The sequence below is a fragment of the Bos javanicus genome, chromosome 18 (genome assembly GCF_032452875.1).
Source record: "Bos javanicus breed banteng chromosome 18, ARS-OSU_banteng_1.0, whole genome shotgun sequence".
Lineage (NCBI taxonomy): Eukaryota > Metazoa > Chordata > Mammalia > Artiodactyla > Bovidae > Bos > Bos javanicus.
The window spans coordinates 2,422,891-2,444,616 of NC_083885.1; the positions used below are offsets into that span (position 1 = coordinate 2,422,891).

Sequence of the window (21,726 nt, forward strand, 5' to 3'; positions counted from 1 at the left end):
ATGATGACACACCGTGTCTGTTTCCCTGGTGAGTCTACAGGGCTGGTGAGCCACAGGTGGGCATCTAGGGCCACATGCCCGCAGAAGGAGAGCCCACAGGGCACACAGACCAGCCCTCCAGGAACTCCCAGGTGTGGGTCAGCAGCTGGACACGGGGCGGGGCTGGCAGAGGAGAGCCCAAATGGCCTCAAGGTCAAATGCAAAGGGTGCAGAGGCAGAGAGAGGAGGAAATGGAATGTACCTGGAAACTCACATGCTCCCAACTGGCCCTGATGTCATGTGGGGTGAGTCGGAGAGGGCTGGCTGGCACGTAGGCACGGAGCACATTTCCCTTCAGGAAGGGTGGGGCGAGCCCTCGCCAGTAGGAGAGGCCTGTCCTCTGAGTCCCTGAGACCAAAGGAAGGCGTGGGGCTGGGGGCCATGGGGAAGGGGGCCTGAGAGGTTGGGGAATTGCAAGAAGCTGAGAAGACTGCTTGAGCAGCCAGTTGGGGTTTCTGCTGTTACGATTCTTGTATTTTCGCTTCCAAATGAACTGACAGAACCTGATGGCAACAGTGATGCTGTCATTTACTGGGAAAACCCACGTACAATCAAGTAAAAGGGGCTTTTGTGATCCTGTCTTGGTCTGGGTATCTCAGTATTTTTAATTTGTGTCACCACGTTAATATTTGAATTCTTTTTTTTTTTTTTAAGCATCTCTGAAGATCTCTTGAGGACAGAGAGAATTTTATAGTATTTCATACAATGAAGTTCCCTAACTATCCAATATAAAAATGTCATATAATAATCTTGTCCCTTTCAATTTTGTGCTATCCTCAAAACACCCTCGAGCGCCTCTAACCATGGTTCTCTCCCTCCCAGATAGCTCCTGTCTCCCAGTCCCTCCAGGTCTTTTCTTAAGTAGGGTGATCGAATCCTTCTCTGCACCCCAACCCCACTCACTCACTCCAACTCCATCCATCTCTCTCCACAAAAGGCTTGTCTTGGGGTCCGCCCATCCCAAGCAGGGAAGGGGTTATCATTTGAATCAGCGTGTGATTTTTTTGTCTGCGCTACACTTTTCAGACATCCCTGAGTGGCAGACACAGGTCTATCTAGGGCATGTGCCTCGAAACAACCCCCGGAAGCAGAAGGAAGGGTGTCCGTTTACCAGTACCGGACACAACACTCATCTACCCATCCCGTGCTTCTGCTCACGGAGGCCTTGGGGAAGTCTTCCCTCTGCTCAGCAGCCGCAGTGTTCAGGGACAACTTCTGGCTCTTGCCCTCTAGGACTGTACAGGCTGTTTTCACCTGGTAGCTTATATATACACCCGAGAACAGACCACTGCCATCTGCTTTTCCCTAAGATTCTCTCAGGACATAATAGGGTCTCTACGAATAATGACTGGTTCCTGTTCCTCCTCCAAGGTGGGTGTGATTGGGGATGCGGACAGCACACAACAAGGCCCGTGCCTCCCCGTCATGGAACGTCCTATTTCAGGCCATGGGAACAGAGCTCCCATCAGCACTCTGACCACCATCTCATCTCATCTAACTTCTGGCCACCTGAAGTTTTTTTTTTTTTTTTTTAACGGACTGCTGCTGCTGGCATGTGTTGAGAGCTGGTGTGGCCCGGAGGTGATTCGGACCTGCAAACCTGTTCACTATGAGGAAGACTGGGATGCCTGGAATGGTGATGAACAGGAGGGCATGAGGCAATGGAAATCAGAGGAACCCTAAGAAATGGGGTCATCGAGGGGAGTTTGCAGGGATGGAAGCCCTGGCTCCATATCTGCATCCTCTTCAGGGGCTGACGGTGTCAGTGAGCATCACTATGGTCGTTTCCCCTCCTACGCGGATCTCATCCACACCCACTGCCCTCACTGACTCATCCACAGACAGGTGTCTGAACATCTGCAGCGTGCCACCCACGCATCAGCTCAGAAGACTCTGCAACGTCCCTGTCTCTAACACTGGTCCTGCTCCTTATCCCAGGGAGGATGTTCCCAAAGGCTGACAAGATTGTCTGATCCTCTGACCACTTTCCTAAGAGTGACCACACTAGTATCCTCTGCAGGTTGGCTTGTCCTTGACTTCCCTGTATTTCACATCTTTCCCTCATTATTTCCAAACTCTTCTCCCGTATGCCCTTGAATTAACCCAGACTTTTCCCTTCAGCAATAGGGATGAGTTGCCTTTTGCCTTGCATTTTTCTCCTCAAATGTCATCCTACCTATCATGACAACAATGGTTAGTGTGCACGAAGCCTTACCATGAGCCCAGCCCTTTCATCTTCATAACAACTGAATGAGAGAGGCATGATTATTCTTCCTACTTGACAGGTGAGAGGACCAAGGCATGAAGCAGACCATAGTTAATGAGAAAGCGGAGCCTGCAGTTGGGCTCGGGAACATTTTCCTGACCACCATATTTTTTTTGCCTAACCAGTCTGGCCAGAAATGATGTCTTCATTTTCCAACTTAGGAAAAAAACAAAACAAAACCCACTTTGATGTGTCCCACCGCCTCGGTTGGTAGTTGTAATCTTCTGCCTCGTGTTGTTTTTGCATGTGTGGGCCATGATCGAGCCTGTCCAATGGTGCAACCGATCCCAACAGGGCAGGAAACTACTGTTTCCCTCTCCTAGGCACCTGGGGTGGGCGCCTGAGCGTACTTCATGCTCCACTCATGTTTCTAGAGTGAACCATGTTTTGGTGTTGGCTCTCTGCAACCCAGTCACGATCCCCTGAGATTCCAGACCTCTGAGTCGCAGCATGGGTCGCAGGGGACCCTGGCTATGTTACTGGGTGGAGCCCTGAACTTCCACAAGGCTCCTGCTCCTTGGAAATGCAAATCGAATGGTGTGAGCACGCCTGCCTGGAATCGATGTGGCGCAGGACGCTTAACACACCACCTGAGGATGCCGCCCCAGGCTGGGTGGGCCGGTGCCCAGACACAAGGGCCAAATCCCAGTAACCTGAGCCGTATATCATCCTCAGTGCCCTTTGCCCCAGTCCATGGGACAGACGTGAAGAGAACTGAAACTACATTAGTCTGATATGAAATGACAAGTTTATTTTGCCAAAATAAGATGTATTTTAAAAAAAGTATTTTTTCAAAAAAATTATCATTAGCAGCATTTCATAAATGAAAGAAGTAGGTAGAAAATACACCCTTGCAGCATAAAAGGCAGTTCTTCCCGAGGAAGGTCATCTGGCAACTTCACATGAGGATTAAATGATAATAATTTAAAATAAGATTCCATTTAAAAATATTTATTAATGAAGAAAAATGACAACCTAAATTTTTGTTCTGTGAGCATTAATTGTACGTCATTGTTTGCTCGGTTCACGAGGGTCTAATCTCTGTGTAACAGGAAGTGGATCAAAGGCACTCTTTGTTCCAGCTCTAAGGTTTTCTTAACAAATTACTGAAAATCTAGTTTCACTGACAGATGTTGGCTGAAAATGAAAACAGAACCTTCAGGGTACTTTGCTGCTGCTGGTGTTCGGCTGGAAATACTTCAGGTGAAATGAGGGAGAAGGCGGGAGGGCCCCAGGTCCTGCTCAGCGCGGGCTCCCATCTGCCTCCCCGGCCCCAGGCAGTCACACTGCCCTTGGATCCTGCCCCAGCGCCCGTCTAGGGCTGCCCCGAAAGGTGAGGAGAGGGGGAAGTGGCAGGAAAAGCTGCCTCCTCCTGTCTTCCTGCCGCCTCCTGCCGTCCCAGCCCCAGGTAAGCACAGCCCGAAGGTCGTGGAGGCGCAAGGCAGCCTTGTCGTGAGTGGGATGCTTTCAGCCAGCAGATCCCAGGCGGGCATGAGCAAGGTGCTTTCCGGGTGGCCTCATCTGGACCACAGCCCTCCCTGGGAGGAGCCCAGGTTTATTAACCATAGGATTGTACACGGCTCTAATATGGGAGGAGATTTCAAGGAGAGCCAGAGCAAACAGCACATGGGAACTGCCAGGAGCAGAAATGCCCTCAGGGACAAGGAAGTGTCCTCTGCTGCTGCTGCTGCTAAGTCGCTTCAGTCGTGTCCGACTCTGCGATCCCAGAGACGGCAGCCCACCAGGCACCGCTGTCACTGGGATTCTCCAGGCAAGAACACTGGAGTGGGTTGCCATTTCCTCCTCCAATGCATGAAAGTGAAAAGTGAAAGTGAAGTTGCTCAGTCATATCCTCTAGTTGACTCTTTTTCCAGAGTCTAGTTGTGAGTTTTCAAAAGGTCTCCCGTTCCAACTTGGGCTGCTCCTATGCGAATCAGGGCAGGGGGTGGGTGTTCCAGGAAGGAAGTCCTTCCGGGAGCCATCACATCGCACCACATACACTGATCTGGGCCATGCCTTCCAGACTTCCTGGACTCTGTGTTTATTTTATAGGTGAGCTGGGCTCAGCCTTGAATTCCACGGTCAAACACCAAACATGAATCAGAAGTGTGTAAAGGTCATTCCTAGGGACTGAGGTACAACTCAGACTTTAAAAGGCCTCTAAAAAAATTTCTTAGAAACTTCCACAATGCATTATTTAACAGACTCTCCTGATCCTGGAAGCAAGCCTTAAAACCAAAAAGCCTTAACCAAAAAGCATGAGCAAGTGAAGAATACTTGCGCACTTTTCCAGGTTTAGGACATTGTTCTGGGTCCTGCCATCAGACCGCATAGCCGCAGACTTTGGGGAAGGGAAGTGAATAGCTCTGAAGTCAGACACACAGTGGCTTTTGTAAGAAGGATCAGCCCACGTGCTGACAGGTGAGGCTTGACACCTGTGCCCAATGACAGCTTTCCTGGAGGGTCTACCCGAGCGACTCCAGACTGTCCCAGGGTACCAAGGATAGAGCTCTGAGCATTCCACCCTGTGAAGGCAGGCAGCAGATCTGGCTAGAAGCACATGTTATGGTCAGGCCCAAGGCTGTTTGTGAGGAGCTGGTGAGCTCAGCAAAGTCGTTCAGGGGCTGAAAAAATGTTGCTTTGCTGTGCCTCTTGTGGGGACTGCCTCCCAAGCCAGAGTGCAAGCCCCACGAGGGTAGAGACCCTGATGCCCCGCTCCCTGCTGGGCCCTCGGCTGCTGGCACGGGGTCAGCGCGCGAATGTATCCTGAATGGGACGCTGTGCGTAGACGGTGGCCTGGTTAGGCTCCGGGGGTCCCGGCAGGCAGGATGGCTAACGGGGGAGGGGGGAGGTCAGTATGCCCCACTAAGGAGACTGGGTAGGCGGCACTGCCCACCCACACCTGGAATCCACTGGACATGCTGGGCAATGTGGAAGGGAGGCCCTGAGCTCCTTCAGGCCTCCCAGGCCACAGGGAGAGAGGTCAGTGAGACGTCAGCACCGGTGTGGTTTCTCCCAGTGCAGCCACTCTCAGCTGCCCATGGAGTGCGCTGTCCTCCTGGGCCAGCTCAGGTCCCTGCTTCTGTCTCACGGGGACGCTCTTGCAGACAGCACCCCCCACTCTCCAAGGCTCCCTGGGCCGCCACCTCCTCTCCCATAAACTGAGTTCAGACCTGAGCTCACAGGGGACCCAGGAATGGTTCCCTTCCGGCTCCCTGAAGTTCCAGCCACTTCTCCCAACACGCCTGCCTCTCAGGGAGGCAGCCTTGAGGAAGAAGAGTCCAGGGTCAGCCACCCAGTCCAGGCCCTGCAGATTCACTCTACTGCAGAGACCAAGCTGTAGGTCCAGATCCCTCATCGACCTGCTCTGTGACCTCAGGGTCTTCCTCTTGGAACAAGAAATGCTTCTCTCTGGCAAGAGCACCCCAAGTTCCTGCTCTCCTCAGACGCTGGGCAGGTGCCACCCATGAGCAAAGCAGGCAGAGTGTGGCACATGAATCAGACTCACATTGTTTGTAATGAAACACACAGGAATACTCTTCACTTTTATGAGGAAAGATGCTCGCTCCCATTTTTCTTAAAACAAGAGGCACCAAGAAACAAAAAAACAAGCAAAACCGTGAGGAGCCCTTTTGCTGGAGACAGTGGTACAGAGGGAAAAAAAAGAAATGCGACACGCACAGTCATCGGTGGTCGCTGTCTTGTGGTCGTGGTGTGGGGAAGGCAGCAGGGGAGGGTGGGCACTGCAGTAACCTGCAGGGGTCGCCCCCACGGGAAGGGGGCAGCCCTGACTTAGGTCCAGGTCAGATTAGGATGGGGCCCAGTGCTCAGACCTTCTGATTTCTAAGAAAAGCTGAAAAACTAGATTTCTCTCTGAAATCTCCAGAACTTAAAAATCTGCCTCACATTTAAAACGAACGATGTGGGCCAAACTAATGTGTCTGAACCCAAGCACAGCCCTTGGCCTGCCTGTCTGCAGCACCTGGGGGAGCTCAGCCCTCCCGCCCCGGGGGAGCCGCAGGGAAGGATGGGTGTGGACGAGAAGAGCAAGGCTTCTGTCCCCTGGGAACCCAGAGGGCGTCCAAGTGTGCCCACCCCGCTCTGCCAAGGCCCACAATGGGTTGGTGACAGACTGGCTCTGGGGGGAGCAGAGCCCTGTGAAGTTCAGTGGATGGCAACTGGGCCTCACCCTCCATCCAGTCTAGGTGAGTGGATCGGGTCCAAGGAAAAGAGGGGGCCAGGAAGCGGAAGCAGGCCGGGGATTCTGACTTTCACCACCCCTCTTCCCCCTCATGGTGCCTGGAAAGGAGATGAACCCATGGGGGTGAAGCGACTGCAGGGGAGATGTGGCCGGGCACCAAGGATGCGCCTCCAGGGTCTCTCTCCCCTGAGAGGCCTGACCTGGTCCTCCCCACGCCCAGCCCACCTCCAGACTCCCGTGCTGACATCCTAACCCCCAGCACATCAGAACGTGGCCTTATCTGAAAGTCGTTGAGACGAAGTGATTCGGGTGGGCCCTAACCCAGCATGCCTGGTGCCCATTCAGAAAGGTGAAATGTGGAAAGAGTACACACCCTGGAGAGCACCCTGTGAAGAGTCAGGGCCAAGCACCTGCAAACCCAGGCCTCCAAAGCTTGCCAACCAACCAGCCGCAGCCAGGGAGCAGCCTGGGATGGTCTCCCTCACAGCCCTCGCGACAAGCCCAGCCCACCACACCTCAGAGCTCTGGCCTCCGGAACTGACACGCCAACTCCTATTGCCCCAGCCACCTGGTCTGCGGACTACACTGCAGCAGCACCAGCAAGCAAATCAAAGGCCTGGACCAGTTTCCCCTGGGTTTGACCCAGGGCCCCAGAAGGAGAATGAGTCCGAGGGGGAGTGAGAGCAGATGATGGAGGTGATCAAGGAAACGTGGGAATGGGACCCAAGGCTGCAGCAGACACCGGGGCCTTGCAATCAGCACAGCCCTCTGCCAGGCCCCTGGAGGCCCACACAGATGGCCCTGGAGGGTGGGCATTCGGGTACCCCCTCCCCAGCCCACAGGCCCCGTGTAGAGCCAGGGTGGCTGTGATCCCCTTCTTCAGGGCCTGAGCGGTCTCGCTCCAGCACGTGGAACGCTATGTTGGGGTGGCAGGCTGGCCTGCGGCTCCAGCGGACTGCAGTTCTCTCTGATGTAGACCTCGGCCTACTTGGCCAGCCCCACACCCACCACAGTTTGCGCGGCTTCCATCGGCACCCGCTTCCCAGCGAGGGCCAGTCCCACCTGTGCGTGTGGCCGTCGGTTCACAGCCATCAACACAATTCTCCCTGAGGATGTGTTTCCCGCACGAGGGAAACTGAGGCACAGAGGACCCAGTCACTGATCTAAGGGCTCGCCAACGGCTGCTGGGAGCGTTGGCCTGGAAGCTGCTTCCAGCTGTCCTCACTGACGGCCTCCATGTGCTCACTGTGTCCCCGCCAGGGGGGACTCACCGGGATGCTCCGAGCCCCTGCCGTGGGCCTCCCAACCCCGCGCCCGAGCCCCAGACTGTCCCCAGAGAGGGTGTGCTTGGAGGGTGCGTGAGGGGGAGAGCAGAGAGAAGAGCAGCAGAAAGCCTGCACTGTGTGGGGCACACAAACAAGCCGACCACAGAGGCGCTGAAAGGAGGCTGTGTGCGGCGGGCGGGGGCGCCGCATAAAGGGGTGTTGTTCGGGAAGGCCGGGGCTGGGCACCACGGGGCAGACAGACGGCCTTTTATCCTGCAGCCTGGGCTTGGCCTGAAAACTCTTTTTTGAAATGGGATGGTGCCCCAGGTCCTGTGTCCAGCTCTGCCCCACTCCCTGGGGGCCCAGCGGGTGCTGGGGGTCCAGGTGTCTCACGATACCTGGGCGCAGGTGGGCCAGGCGGGCCCTGGGAGAAGGGGGACCGCGGCTGCACCAAGGGGCGGCCCAGGAGAAGCCTGTGTTAACGAGCCCCGCCCCGCGGTCCCCAGGGAGCAGCGTCCCCGGAGCCCATTTGTTTTTGTCACCAGGAACTTGGGGGCAAAAATGAAGACAGCAGGACCTGCTTGCTTCCATCCCCAGGAGGCTGCCGAGTGATGAAGTCGAAATCAGAAGCCAGGCCCTGTGGCCTACCCGAGCTTGAGGACATCATAACAAACCCCTGACGCGCAAAAACCCAAAACCCAAACCGAAACCAGGCCTGGCAGATGACAGGCCACAGAAGCCCCAGAGCACAGCCACAGGCTGCCTGCCCAGCCAAAGGAGAAGAGGCGATGAGCAGGGGTAGGAAGCGCGTCCGGAGGTATGCCTCATGCCTCCACTCAGGAGCTTTGGGGATGTGGACAAGACTGCCCCAGCCTCCACGCATCCCTGACGTCCGTTTCAGCAGTGCTGTGACCCCGCATGGCTCCCAGCCTCCACGCATCCCTGACGTCCATTTCAGCAGTGCTGTGACCCCGCATGGCTCCTAACTGTGAAATGACCCCCTTGGATGACGTCACCATGGCTCCTAACTGTGAAATGAGCCCCTTGGATGACGTCACCAGCAACCCTGTCACCAGAAGCAGCAGCCAGCATAGGTGGGCATTCCAAGACATCAGGAAAGGGGGACAGTGGATTGAAAGTACTAAATTACCACCCCAGACTCACGACAGTGTCCCACAAGTCTCTGGGCTACTAACTTGACTCTCTACCAAGTCCTGATATGGACCGTCTGCATCCACGCAGATCACTTCTGCTCAGATGAGGGCACCATTTCCAGGAAGTCACCAAGAGGCACCTCCTGGGTCCTGCCGTGCCAAACCTGCCTCTCCTGTAGTGGTCGGATGGGCGGGACCAAGAGCCCCAGCTCTGAGGAGCAGCATCAGCAAATACAGGAGACAAGCTGCTCAAGCTCAGCCTTTTGTAGATTCGACGGGACATTTCTAGACTGTGGTCTCTCAAGTCCGAGACCTCAAAGCACCTCAGGTAGGCTGACAGAATGTGTTACCCACAGGGAAGACAGGCTTAAGCCATCTAAAATATGTTATCTGCTCACTGACCCAACTTATATAAAAAACCAATTTCAGATGTAACACTCCTTTCTGTAAGGATTAACCTCAAAATACTATTTTGCTGTTTTATTAAAACAGAAGCAAGACCATGGATTTACAAATAACCTCAGATATCACTATCCCAGAGGCAAGATTTCAAAATGTGCCTATTATAATCTAATAATTTAAGAAAGAAAAACACTGCTGTTCTCCTCTGTTTACAAAATGGCAAAAGATTATATTGCCAGAAACGATACAAGTCACTGAGCTATTTTATAAACAAAGCAATAAAAAAAAAAAAAAACAAAAAAAACCCTGTCTTAAACCCATTACTTCTTTTTACTGATTCAAGCAATTTCCCCTCTCCCTGCCAGGCATAGAATTTTTCCCCATTTACAGATGAGGACGCTGATGTACACAGAGGTTGACTGGCTTATCTCCAGGGATACGGTTAGTTCGAGAACACAAGACTGTCTAACTCTAAACCTGTTTTCTTTTCCACCCTCATTTGACCTGACAACTTCCAAATCCACTGCATGTTTCTTAAATTAGCCAAGTCCACACAGTGAGCTCTAGAACTAGTACCTCTTCACGAGTTATAGCCTACACTCCCAGTTTTATGCTCATTAAACACCGTATTTATACTCATCACGCTAATGGTGCTCACCCTCAGGGGGTGAGGTCCTTGAACAGCCCCAGGGCAACTTGGCCTTCTGCGTGGTCAGTGCCTCTCCAACAAGGCCACGTGTTGGGGCATCACTGAATACACGATCTGGTGTGATCAAGTAGAGGGAGAGACGACAAGAAGGAACCAACGGTGAAGGAGGCAGGGACATCAGCTTCCTGGAGCGGAATCACCAGGTCAGGAAGCCACCAGCCTGGAGAGAAGTGCCTTGGGACTCTGGGCCACAGCTTTTAGACCAATGCTGCCCAAAGGAACTCTCTGCGATGATAGAAATGTTCTAGATCCGCCCTGTCCAACATAGTAGCCACTAGCCACACATGTCTACTGAGCACTTGAAACGTAGCTAGTATGACTGAGGAACTGAATTTTTATTGTATTTCATTGAAAATTAAGTTGCCACATGTGCCTCGGGGATACCTTACTGGACAGCAGACTTCAACTACTATTTGAAATCTCTCCCTGGGTGTTTCCTGGGCCTCTTACACCCAACAGGGACCCAGTGAACTTTAACTGCGCCATCCCAAACCTGGACCTCCATCCCAGTATTCATCATTCCCACAAATCAACGTGCCTAATTGTTCAGGTCAAAGCCATGATGTTACCCTCAACTCTTCTCTTTCCCTCACTCCCAGCATTTACTCCCTCAGCAAGTTCTACTGGTTTTACCTCCAAGACATTTCTATCTACTTCTTTCCATCCCAATGGCTGTGCACTCCAGGGCACTTCTTTCTGTCATCTGGACCACAGTGATGGCCTCTCTGCTCTCTTCCTGTTTTCGTTCTTGACACCCTTCAAGCCACCATCCATGTGGCAGCCAGAATGTTCCAACAAGCTACAGAGCGACGGTGTCAGTGTTCCGCTTACAATGCCGCAGCCCACTGTCCTCAGAGTACACTCTGAGCCCCCACAATGACCAGCGAGCCCCCCTGACGTCGGGCTCCGGCTCCCTCTCCACTCTCCCTACCCCACAATCTCCCTTGCCCGCCACGCTCCCAGCAACCCCAGAGCTGCCCTCTGGATTCCAACCCTGACATACCCCAGGGCCCTTGTACTTGCTGTTCCTCTGCCTAGAATGCTTTTTACCCAGTTACTTTGACAGCTCCTTTTCATCCCTCAGATCCCAGCTCCCCAGAGAGGCCTTCCCTGATCACTCCCATCAGAAGCTGCAGCTGTCATTCTGTTACAGCCCCTGATCTAAAATTTATTTGCTATCTATTCATCCATCCATCCAAAGAATATTCTGTTACAGCTCTAGCCACAACCCTTAGTGCCCTGTCTTCCTCCTTCATTCCATGGGCAGGGATGCCCTGTGAGGACAGCAACCAGTTGTCTTTTTACCCCCAGCATTAGGCTCAGCGGGGGCATGAGGAGACCAGGACCACTGTCTGCAGCTGAACAGAGGAAGGAGAAGGAGGCAGCCCTACCAGCCCCTGGGACCACTGGGGTGGCTGCCAGCCTCTGTTTTGGAGAGACAAAAGGTCAGTGCAGACCCCACCTGCCCTCGCTGCGGGGAGAGGCAACTCTGAGAAATTGAACATCGCCACGCGCATGCAACTACAGGGGGTAAGTGGCCTGACCCAAGACGGTCTGAGCACATAGCAACTTAAGACCCTAAAACCACGCGTTCCTCACCGCCTAAGAGAAACCTGCCTTTTCTTAGTGGAAGCTGGGCTGAAAGGGCTTGTAATCCCATGTCAGTTAATCTCCATGCTCCATTTTACTGAGCTCACATGATCTCACTGTAGCCACACAGAATCCTGCAGTGGGGCAGTGAACGGGGAAATAAAGGCCGGGAGAGTGTTCTGACTCATGCGACGTCACGTAGCTGACGAGACGCAGAGCTGGACCAGAGCTACAGGTCCCCGGACGCCCCCACTCTCCTGGAAGGGGACAGGTGCAGTACCCACTGCACAGCTGCTCCGCACTGAACTCCACACTGGGAGCTTGAGATGCTGACTCTTTAGTAATCCCACGAGACCTGCCCACCAAGCCACTTTCAGTGACTCCAGCTCTCCCCTCTCCATTTACCCTCTGCCCTTAAACTTCTAGGACAGTGGGTTGCAAAGTTTATGTTGCTTCTGAGGCACACAGGGAGCTTGTTAAAAGTGCAGGTTTCGAGGTCTTGCCTTCAGAGATTCTGATATTGTAGATGTGGGGAATGGCCCAAGAATATGAAACTATATATACATATACACACATACATCTATCTCCTTGTTGAAGTGAAAGTGTTAGTTGCTCAGTCATGTTTGACTCTCTGTGATCCCCTGAACTGTAGCCTGCCAGGCTTCTCTGTCTATGGGATTTCCCCAGCAAGAATACTGGAATGGGTTGCTATGCCTGGCTCCAGGATATCTTCCTGATTCAGGAATCGAACCCAGGTCTCCTGCATTTCAGGCAGATTCTTTACCATCTGAGTCACCATGGAAGCCCGTATACATGTATTTGTGTGTGTGTGTGTACACACACATCTATCTCCTTGTTAATTATCTTAATTAATTTTCTAATTTAGTTATATTTGTATTTTTTCACCTCAATGAAACATCAAACTTTTCACAAGGGTCTTAAATAGAATCTCCATTGCTACTAGAACCATTTTTCTGAAATACCACACAATTTCCAGGGCCTATCATATTTACTTCCATCAAGGTTATCTGAGTGGCAGAAGTTATTTAAAGATATCTGTACTGGGAGGAATAGTATCTCTCTGCACAAGACACGAGTTCAGTCCCTGGGTCAGGAAGATCCTCTGAAGGAGGGCATGGCAACCCACTCCAGTAGTCTTGCCTGGAAAATCCCATGGACAGAGGAGCCTGGTGGGCTACAGTCCATGGGGTCTCAAAGAGTCGGACACGACTGAGCGATTAAGCATGCACACATGCCACCCATGTCAAGTTCATGCCCACGCAAAACCTGGTGAGTGTGACTTTATTTGGAAATAGTGTCTTTGCATTCATCACATTGCGATGAGGTCACACTGGGTGAGGGTGGGCTCTAAGTCCAGAATGACTGGTGTCCTCATAGGAAGAGGGGAAATTTGGACACAAATGTAAGACACAAGGAAGAATGCCTGTGTGAGGCTGTGGCAGAGACTGGAGTGAAGTATCAACAAGCCAAAGAACACCAAGGGTTGTCAGTCCCACCAGAAGTTAAGAAAGAGGTAAGTCCCCTTAGAGGCTCCAGAAGGAGCCAACCTGGCCAGCTCCTTGATTTCAGACTTCTCACACACAGAACAGGGAGAATAAATTTCTGCTATTTTAAGTACCCAGTCTATGGAACTCTGCTAGAGCTGCTCTGAGAAAGTAATACAGTATCACTAGAAACGGGATGCCTTGTTGCATGTAACCATTCACGTGCTGTTACCTTGTTTGATTCTCCCACCCATTCTTTAAGAATTTGGAGGTGATGTCCATGAGGCAACTACCAGTATTTTTCCAACATTTTATTGTGAAAAAACTTAAACATGCAGCCAAGGTGAAAGAATCTTACTGTGAATCCCTGTATCCCTACTACCTAGATCCTACCATTCACATTCTATTTCTTTTTAAAAGCCTTTTTTGTGTATATCTTGATTAAAAAAATACTTTAGTGCTAAAAAATCTTACCCATCACCTGGGCCTTCAGTGAGTTATCATCTTTTTGCTGGAGGAGGGTTTGAAATACCACAACAATTACCAAACCGTGACACAGAGACACAAAGTGAGCAGACGCCCCTGGGAAAAAGGCGCCAACAGACTTGCTTGAGGCAGGGTTGCCAGAAACCTTCAACACAACAACAACAGTACTGGGACATGCAACAGTAAAGCACAGTAAGATCAGGTCTGCCTACACGACTGTGTGATTCCACTTCTGTAACACTGTTTATGTCTGAGAGAGGAAGAAGACAGGGGACAAAGCAGCACCTCACAGGATGTGGACAGTTCTAAGTAAAACGTTGACCCTGCAGCCCCACCTGCTAACCTCACGGCCCCCGGCTCTTGGAAACCCAGTTCCGTGTCACGGTGCGCTCCTGTGCCCACAGGACACACACTGGGACCTCCCCGCTTCGAAACCCAGTTCCCGTGTCACGGTGCACTCCTGTGCCCACAGGACACACACTGGGACCTCCCCGCTTCCTAGAGTCTTTCTCCAAAGTCATCCCCTCACCACAAAATCCAAACCAGCACTCCCTCAATGTGCTCCAAATGTGCCCAGTTCTAGTAGCAAAAAAAAAAAAAAAAAAAAGGATTTACATGATTGATATTAAGATTTGAATGACCAGAGACAATTCCTTTAACCTGTCAGAGTTTCCATGCTTTTAATTGAGCTAGGATTTCTAATCTCTGCTGCGGCTGCTGCTAAGTCGCTTCAGTTGTGTCCGACTCTGTGCGACCCCATAGATGGCAGTTGATACATAATTACCACTAATGGTAAAATGATTAAGAGGGGGGAAATGGAGATTGAACTCTTCTAAAGTATTTTCTTCTTTTCCTTTCTCTTATATCAGTAGGTGCCCCAAATAAGTTATTGCAGTTTATCATTCAAATGTAAAATATTTTGAATCAATAATATATTTTCTGTTTTCTTTTGGTAAAGACTGGCTTTTATTAATGCACTTTCTATCCTCTGTAAACTCTTTTTGTGCTGAATGTTGGGACTGACTACGCTAAATAAAAGCTAAGTAAAATTTGTTGCATAATTTTTCTCTTCTTTACTGAACAAAACATATGAAACAAAATATGTGAAACCTTAAAAAAAATAATGGGGGGAAGTAATTTTTAAAGTCTGGTGCATACCAACATCTAACTCTTACAATCATGAGGTCGTATCTTTAGAAGCAAGTTATTTGCCTCCATTTAAAAGAAAATGGGTATTGCGCTTCCCTGGTGTCCCAGTGGTTAAGAATCCACCTGCCAATGCGGGGGACAAGGGTTCAATCCCTGGTCTGGGGAGATTCTACACGCCTGCAAGACAGCTAAGCCCCTGACACGCACTGGGGCAGCTCAGCCCCTGGGCCTCAACACTGAGCCCGGATGCCTACGGCCTGCGCTCCACGACGAGAGAAGCCAGCACAGTGAGAGCCAGTGCAGCACAACTAGAGAGGAGCCCGATCGCCGCACCGAGAGAAAGCCTGCACGCAGCAACGAGGGCCCAGTGCCGCCAAAAATAAATAGATGAGTAAATCTTAAACAGAAAGAAAGAGCAAACATTGGGTATAAATTTCATATAGAAAAAAGCCACCAATCTTAAGTGTACTGTACGATATGTTTTGACGGTTATATGCCTTCTTGTAGCCAATGCCCACATCAAGATATGGAACACTTCTGTCATCCCAGAAAAGTCCCAGGAATCTGCTTTTAATAAGGCCTCATTTGACTTTGATGAAAGGAAACTGGAGGGGATAAGTATGCAGTTCCCCTGACCAGAGGGATGTGAAGTTTTAGATTTACAGGGCTTTGCAAGAGAGGCGCAGGTTCCCTCGCTGGGTGCCCCCCGACTCTCTGAGCTCCCTCACCCTCCATGCACGTGCAGAACTTGACCTGATGACCCTCCTCTGACCACAGGCTGGGGACACAAGGCAGGAAGACACACAAGACCCGCCGCCACGGAGGCAAGGCTGCCTGCACGCGCTCCCTCCACACCTCTCCCCGTCTCTGCAGAAACACTGCCGTTCCACAAGCACTGCACCTCAGTGTGCACGTCCTCCCCACGGACGTGCAGACTGCGGCCACGCCCGCGGTGGGCTTCTCAGAGCCACGTTCCCCCTGCTCCAGCCACACGACCTCAGGGTCAGGGCGCGGTGGTCAGCCAAAGCTCCTGAAAGTCAGACTTGACCGTGTTCCCCCAAGGCTGGCAACATGACCCAGAGCTGTTTCTCAGGTCTTGGCCTGCCCTTTGCTTTCTCCAGTGGAGCAGGTGGGAGCAGAAGTCTGGCTAGAATAGAACAGAGGAGCAAAGAGGGGGAAAAACCTAATGCCTTAAACCTAATAAAAAGTGAGTGGTTTCCAGGGAGCTCAGCCAGGCACTCTGTGACATCTAGAGGGGTGGGAGGGAGGTTCAAGAGGGAGGGGATATATGTATACTTATGGCTGATTCGTGTAACTGTACAGCAGTAACCAACACAACATTGTAAAGCAATTATCCTCCAATTAAAAATAAATTTAAAAAATGAGTGATTTCATTACTATAGAATAGAGTCCAAGAATAGACCGAAATATGGAACTTCTCTGGTTGTCGAGTGGCTAAGACTCTGCACAGGGGGCCCAGGTTTGACCCCTGGTCAGGGAACTAGATCACATATGCTGCAACTAAGACCTGGCACAACCAAATAAATAAATACTAAAAAAAGAATAGTCCAAAACATGTATGTGAATGTTGTGTGATTGCTTGGTCACTAAGTCACGTCCAACTCTTTGTGACCCCTTGAACTGTAGCACGTCAGGCTTCCCTGTCCTACACTATCTCCCTGAGTTTGCTCAAACTCATGTCCATTGAGTCAGTGATGGTATCCAACCATCTCATCCTCTGCTGCTCCTTTCTCCTCTTGCCCTCAATCATTCCCAGCACCAGGGTCTTTTCCAGTGAGCTGGCTCTTCAAATCCAGTGGCCAAAGTATTGGAAGGTTCAGCTTCAGCATCAGTCCTTCCAATGAGCACTCGGGACTGATCTCCTTTAGGACTGACTGGTTGGATGTCCTTGCTGTCTAAGGGACCCTCAGGAGTCTTCTCCAACACTACAGTTTGAAAACATCAATTCTTCGGTGCTCAGCCTTCTTAACAGTCCAGCTCTCACATCCATACATGACTACGGGAAAAACTTTGACTATATGGATCTTTGTCAGCAAAGTGATGTCTCCACTTTTTAATACACTGTCTAGGTTTGTCACAGCTTTCCCAAGGAGCAAGCATCTTTTAATTTCGTGGCTGCAGTCACCGTCTGCATTGATTTTGGATCTCAAGAATATGAAATAAGACACTGTTTCCACTTTTTCCCCATCTATTTGCCATGATGTGATAGGACTGGATGCCATGATCTTTGTTTTTTGAATGTTGAGTTTTTTTTTAATTTTATTTTATTTTTAAACTTTACAATATTGTATTGGTTTTGCCAAATATCGAAAGGAATCCGCCACTGATATACTTGTGTTCCCCATCCTGAACCCTCCTCCCTCCCCCCTCCCCATACCCTCCCTCTGGGTCGTCCCAGTGCACCAGCCCCAAGCATCCAGTATCGTGCATCGAACCTGGACTGGCAACTCGTTTCATACATGATATTATACATATTTCAATGTCATTCTCCCAAATCTCCCCACCCTCTCCCTCTCCCACAGAGTCCAAAAGACTGATCTATATATTGGTGTCTCTTTTGCTGTCTCGTACACAGGGTTATTGTCACCATCTTTCTAAATTCCATATATATGCGTTAGTATACTGTATTGGTGTTTTTCTTTCTGGCTTACTTCACTCTGTATAATAGACTCCAGTTTCATCCACCTCATTAGAACTGATTCAAATGTATTCTTTTTAATGGCTGAGTTAATGTGTGGAAAGGTGGTTTTTTTTTTCCTTAGTTAGTGCGAAAAGATAGATTATTCCATAACTCTACTGGGAAAACTAGTTGGTCATTTAGAGAATTTGGAACCCAAAATAATCTCTATTTTGTCACTTATAATACCCCCCCCATTTCCAGTAGATAAAACATTTAAGCAAAACCAAACAAATAACAGAATCATTAAGGATAAAAACTATGAACAGGATACTATTTTTGTTTTTATATATAAAATCATAAAGTAGAGGTGATCTTCCTAAGAATGACGAAAGCTAAAAGCTTTAAATGGAGGAAAAAAACATTAAACAGGGTAAAAGACAAATGAGAGCTGGAAGACAAGTAGTAATATGCATGATGGATAAAGGCTAATATACTTTATATATAAAGAGCGGTATAAATCACTAGGGCTTCCCAGGTGGTACGGTGGCAGAGAATCCACCTGCTAATACAGGAGACACAAGGGATCAGGTTCGATCCATGGGTCAGGAAGATCCCCTGAAGTAGGAAATGGCAACCTGCTTCAGTATTCTTGCCTGGAAAATTCCATGGACAGAGTAGTCTGGCGGGCTGCAAGTCTATGAGGTTGCGAGGAGTTAGAAACGACTGAGTGAACACACACACACACGTAAACTAATAGGGAAAAGATTAACTATCCAACACAGATGGACGAAGGACCTGAATAGGCAGCTTACCAAAAAGGTGTAAACAGTTCAGAAACGTGTAAAATACACATTACAAGACTTTCTCCTGTAATTCATAGAAGTGAAAATTTGAACAAGGAGCACTAAAAGTGAAATAGAATCTATAATTTAAAAACTCCCTACAAACGAAAGTCCAGGACCAGATGGCTTCACAGGAGAATTCTACCAAACATACAAATAAGAACTTACACCAATTCTTCTCAAGCTCTTCCAAACAACTGAAGGGGAGGAAACACTCCCACAGGCATTCTGTTAAGCCACTATAACCCTGATACCAAAACGAAGCAAAGTCACCACCAAGAAAATTACAGACCAGTGTCTTTGATGAATATAGATGCAAAGATTCTCAAGAAAAATATTAGCAAACTGAATCCAACAACACATAAAAAATATACCCCACAACTGAGTGGAATTCTTCCAAAGTTCACAAAGATGGTTCAACATATGCAAGTCAATCAATGTAGTATACCACACAAACAAAGTCAAAAGTCACATGATCATCTTGTAGTATACCACACAAACAAAGTCAAAAGTCACATGATCATCTCAATAAATACAGAAAAAGCATTCGACAAAATTTAATATCCATTTATGATAAAAACTCATATCAAAGTGGGCAAAGAGGTAACATATCACAATATAATAAAAGCCACTTATGACAAACCCATAGCGAACACAATACTCAACAGTGAAAAAAAGCTGAAAGGCTTCCTGCTAAAATCTGGAACAAGACAAGAATGCCGACCCTCACCGTTTATATTCAACATAGTATAGGAAGTCCTAGCCACAGGAATCAGAGAAGGAAAAAAAATAAAAGGTATCCAAATTGGAAGAGAAGAGCTAAAATTGCCACTATATGCAGATACTATGATACTATATACAGAAAACCCTAAGGACTCCACACAGAAGCTAATAAGTGAATTCAGCAAAGTAGCAGGATACAAGATTAACATTCAGAAGTTGATTACATTTTTTTACATTAACAATGAAATATCAGAAAGGGAATGTAAAAGACCATACCTTTCAAGATTGCACCCCTCCCCCCAACAAAGCCCAGGAATAAACCTGACCAAGGATGTCAGGAAAGGACCTGACCAAGGAAAGACGCATATGCTGAAAACTATAAAACATTAATAAAGGAAATAAAAAAGGATTCAAAGACATGGAAAGATAGCCCATGTTCTTGAATGGAGAAAACTTTCATGGCTGATGTGGAAGGAAGTACAAAATACATCATTAGGTTAAAAAAAAAAAAAAAGCAGCAAGTTGCCAAGGAGCCTGACCATACAACTCCTCTACATGGGAAATAGAAAGAATAATTTATGTGCTTCTCTGAGGTCACCAGGAATTGTTGATAGTGTTTACACAGGGACTAGGTTGGGAGGGGCACCCAATTTTTTTGCACATTCCTTTTAGTGATTTAAATTTGTGTATGAACTATGTTCACAGGTAATTATGACAACAGACAAGCTGATAGCTGGGGTTACTACCATCTGACAATATACAATGTAATAAAATGAACCCGACTGCAAAGTGAAAGTTCAAAATCAATGCAAAAACTTATAAAATTTCATGAAGTCAATGAAAGTGAGAGAAAACTGTTTTAGTTACAATTCCACGGTCAAGTAACGATCTGGCAAATGTAGGCTGTTTAACACTGAAACACAGGCAATGGACAAAGGATGAAGCCCTTCAAAAGAGAAGGGCTTGTTTACCAAGGATCAAAGGAGATCCTCAGCCCTTAAATGCTGTTGCTAAAATGACCCTCTTTACGATCATGCTGTGAACAGCCAATGCAGAGCTTAGAATGTCACACGGCTTTCATACATATTGTCCAAAAAAACCCCACATCTAAAACAACTACTTGAACGCATTATTTGCTCAATTTAAGAATAAGCAGCCAAGTGCAATCCTAATTTTGCTGTCAGATTTTTTTTTTTTTTTTGGCCAAAATCTAACTGCTCCTTATTTCTCCATGGTAGTCAGTCTCAAAGTGTGGGCCTTAACTTGACTTAAAAATGTGAGATCCTTCTTAGATTTTTGTGGGTAAGTGATCTTGTTTCATAGAAGTTCATTATTACACAAAACTAGGGGCTATATATTAGCAATTAAGTGGGTTATTATGGACTACTAACATTCGGACTTTATAAAACAAAACTAGCCATTACTAAAATCTCCAGTTCCATTTTCCAGAGGGAAATGTGAGCACTGCACAATGCTAAACGATGTGAAAAAGGTTCTGCTGAGCATATAAGGATGAACAGAGCTATTCCCTTTAAATTCTACTTGTTTTAAAGGAGAAAGTATGACCAATTCATTCAGGTAATTATCAACCACGTTTGATGTAGATTGCATGGCTCACTTTTAAGTGTGTAGTCACGTGTAGTTACATCAATGGAATTTTTGGCTACTAGCTTTCTTCTAACAGGACCTTAAGACATTCTGTATGCATCGCAGTTCAAATATATTAAAACAAGTCCCCTCAAATTTGCTTACTTGGTATTGCTGTTTTAACACCTTGCAATATACTATCGCAATAAAGAAACAATGCATTTGAATAACTGTGTTTTAGGGCAAGGCTTCACAACAACAAATCCTGAGTGAGGTTTCTACTTCTCAATGATAACTTTACAGCTCTTGCTAGCATCAAGTTTGGTATTCTCCAACCTTACTATTATGACTGAACTTGGTTTCCATCAGAGGGCAAGAGCAGGTGGGAAGAGAGGTCGTTAGAATCTTCTGCCCATTTTAGATAAGCAGGAATTAGAGATGATTGACAATCACAGTTTGGAGATGACACGCTTTAGAGAGTTTTGCATGAAAAGACACAGGGAAGAGTCAACAGAACTGGAAACCCAGGAACCTGGGTTCTACCTCCACACATCATCCAAACACTTACAGACACACGGTTACAAGCCACAGCGCTGAGAGCAAGCAGGGCTCTCGATCGGCATTTCCTATGGTTCCTTTGACTTCTACCCTTGTCGGGGACTCGGGTAGGAGTGAACTGCAGTAGCCTCACGTGGAAGGTGTTTTGGCAACTCCTTCCGGCTGATGAAAAACTGAGGGCAAAGGCAGAAATGAGGGACTCACCTGATAGTCCTCCATACTTTCCATCAGCTCACAGTCCTTTCCGCTAACAAAGAAGAAACTGGAAAGAGGTTTGTTTGCGACTCCACATCTTACTACTTGAAGCATCCTGTGCGTGCCATCACCGCTTTCCTTTGCAATTTGGCACGTATCTCGGCATTTGGAAACGCCGATCGAGAGCCGTCCTTGCTCTCAGCAGCTCGTTCATTCATTCATTCAGACATTTATTACTTCCTGTTGGCAGGCACGAGGGTGCTAGTGTCTCCCAGGGAAACCCAGGTGAGTCCAGCAATTTCAGTCTTCAGGGAGTTTACAATTTAGTCGAGAAGATAAGACATGCAGTGAAAGCAGTGAATAGGGAAGAACATTTTGAATGCTGTAATGTAGGTAGAGGCCAAGTGCTATGTG

At 48.5% G+C, this 21,726-nt stretch overlaps 1 protein-coding gene across 2 annotated transcripts in view; it reads right to left on the reverse strand.

Moving 5' to 3' along the window:
* Positions 1–21,726, reverse strand: part of FA2H (fatty acid 2-hydroxylase) — a 54,159-nt gene that overhangs the window by 25,712 nt on the left and 6,721 nt on the right. The window lies entirely within an intron of this gene.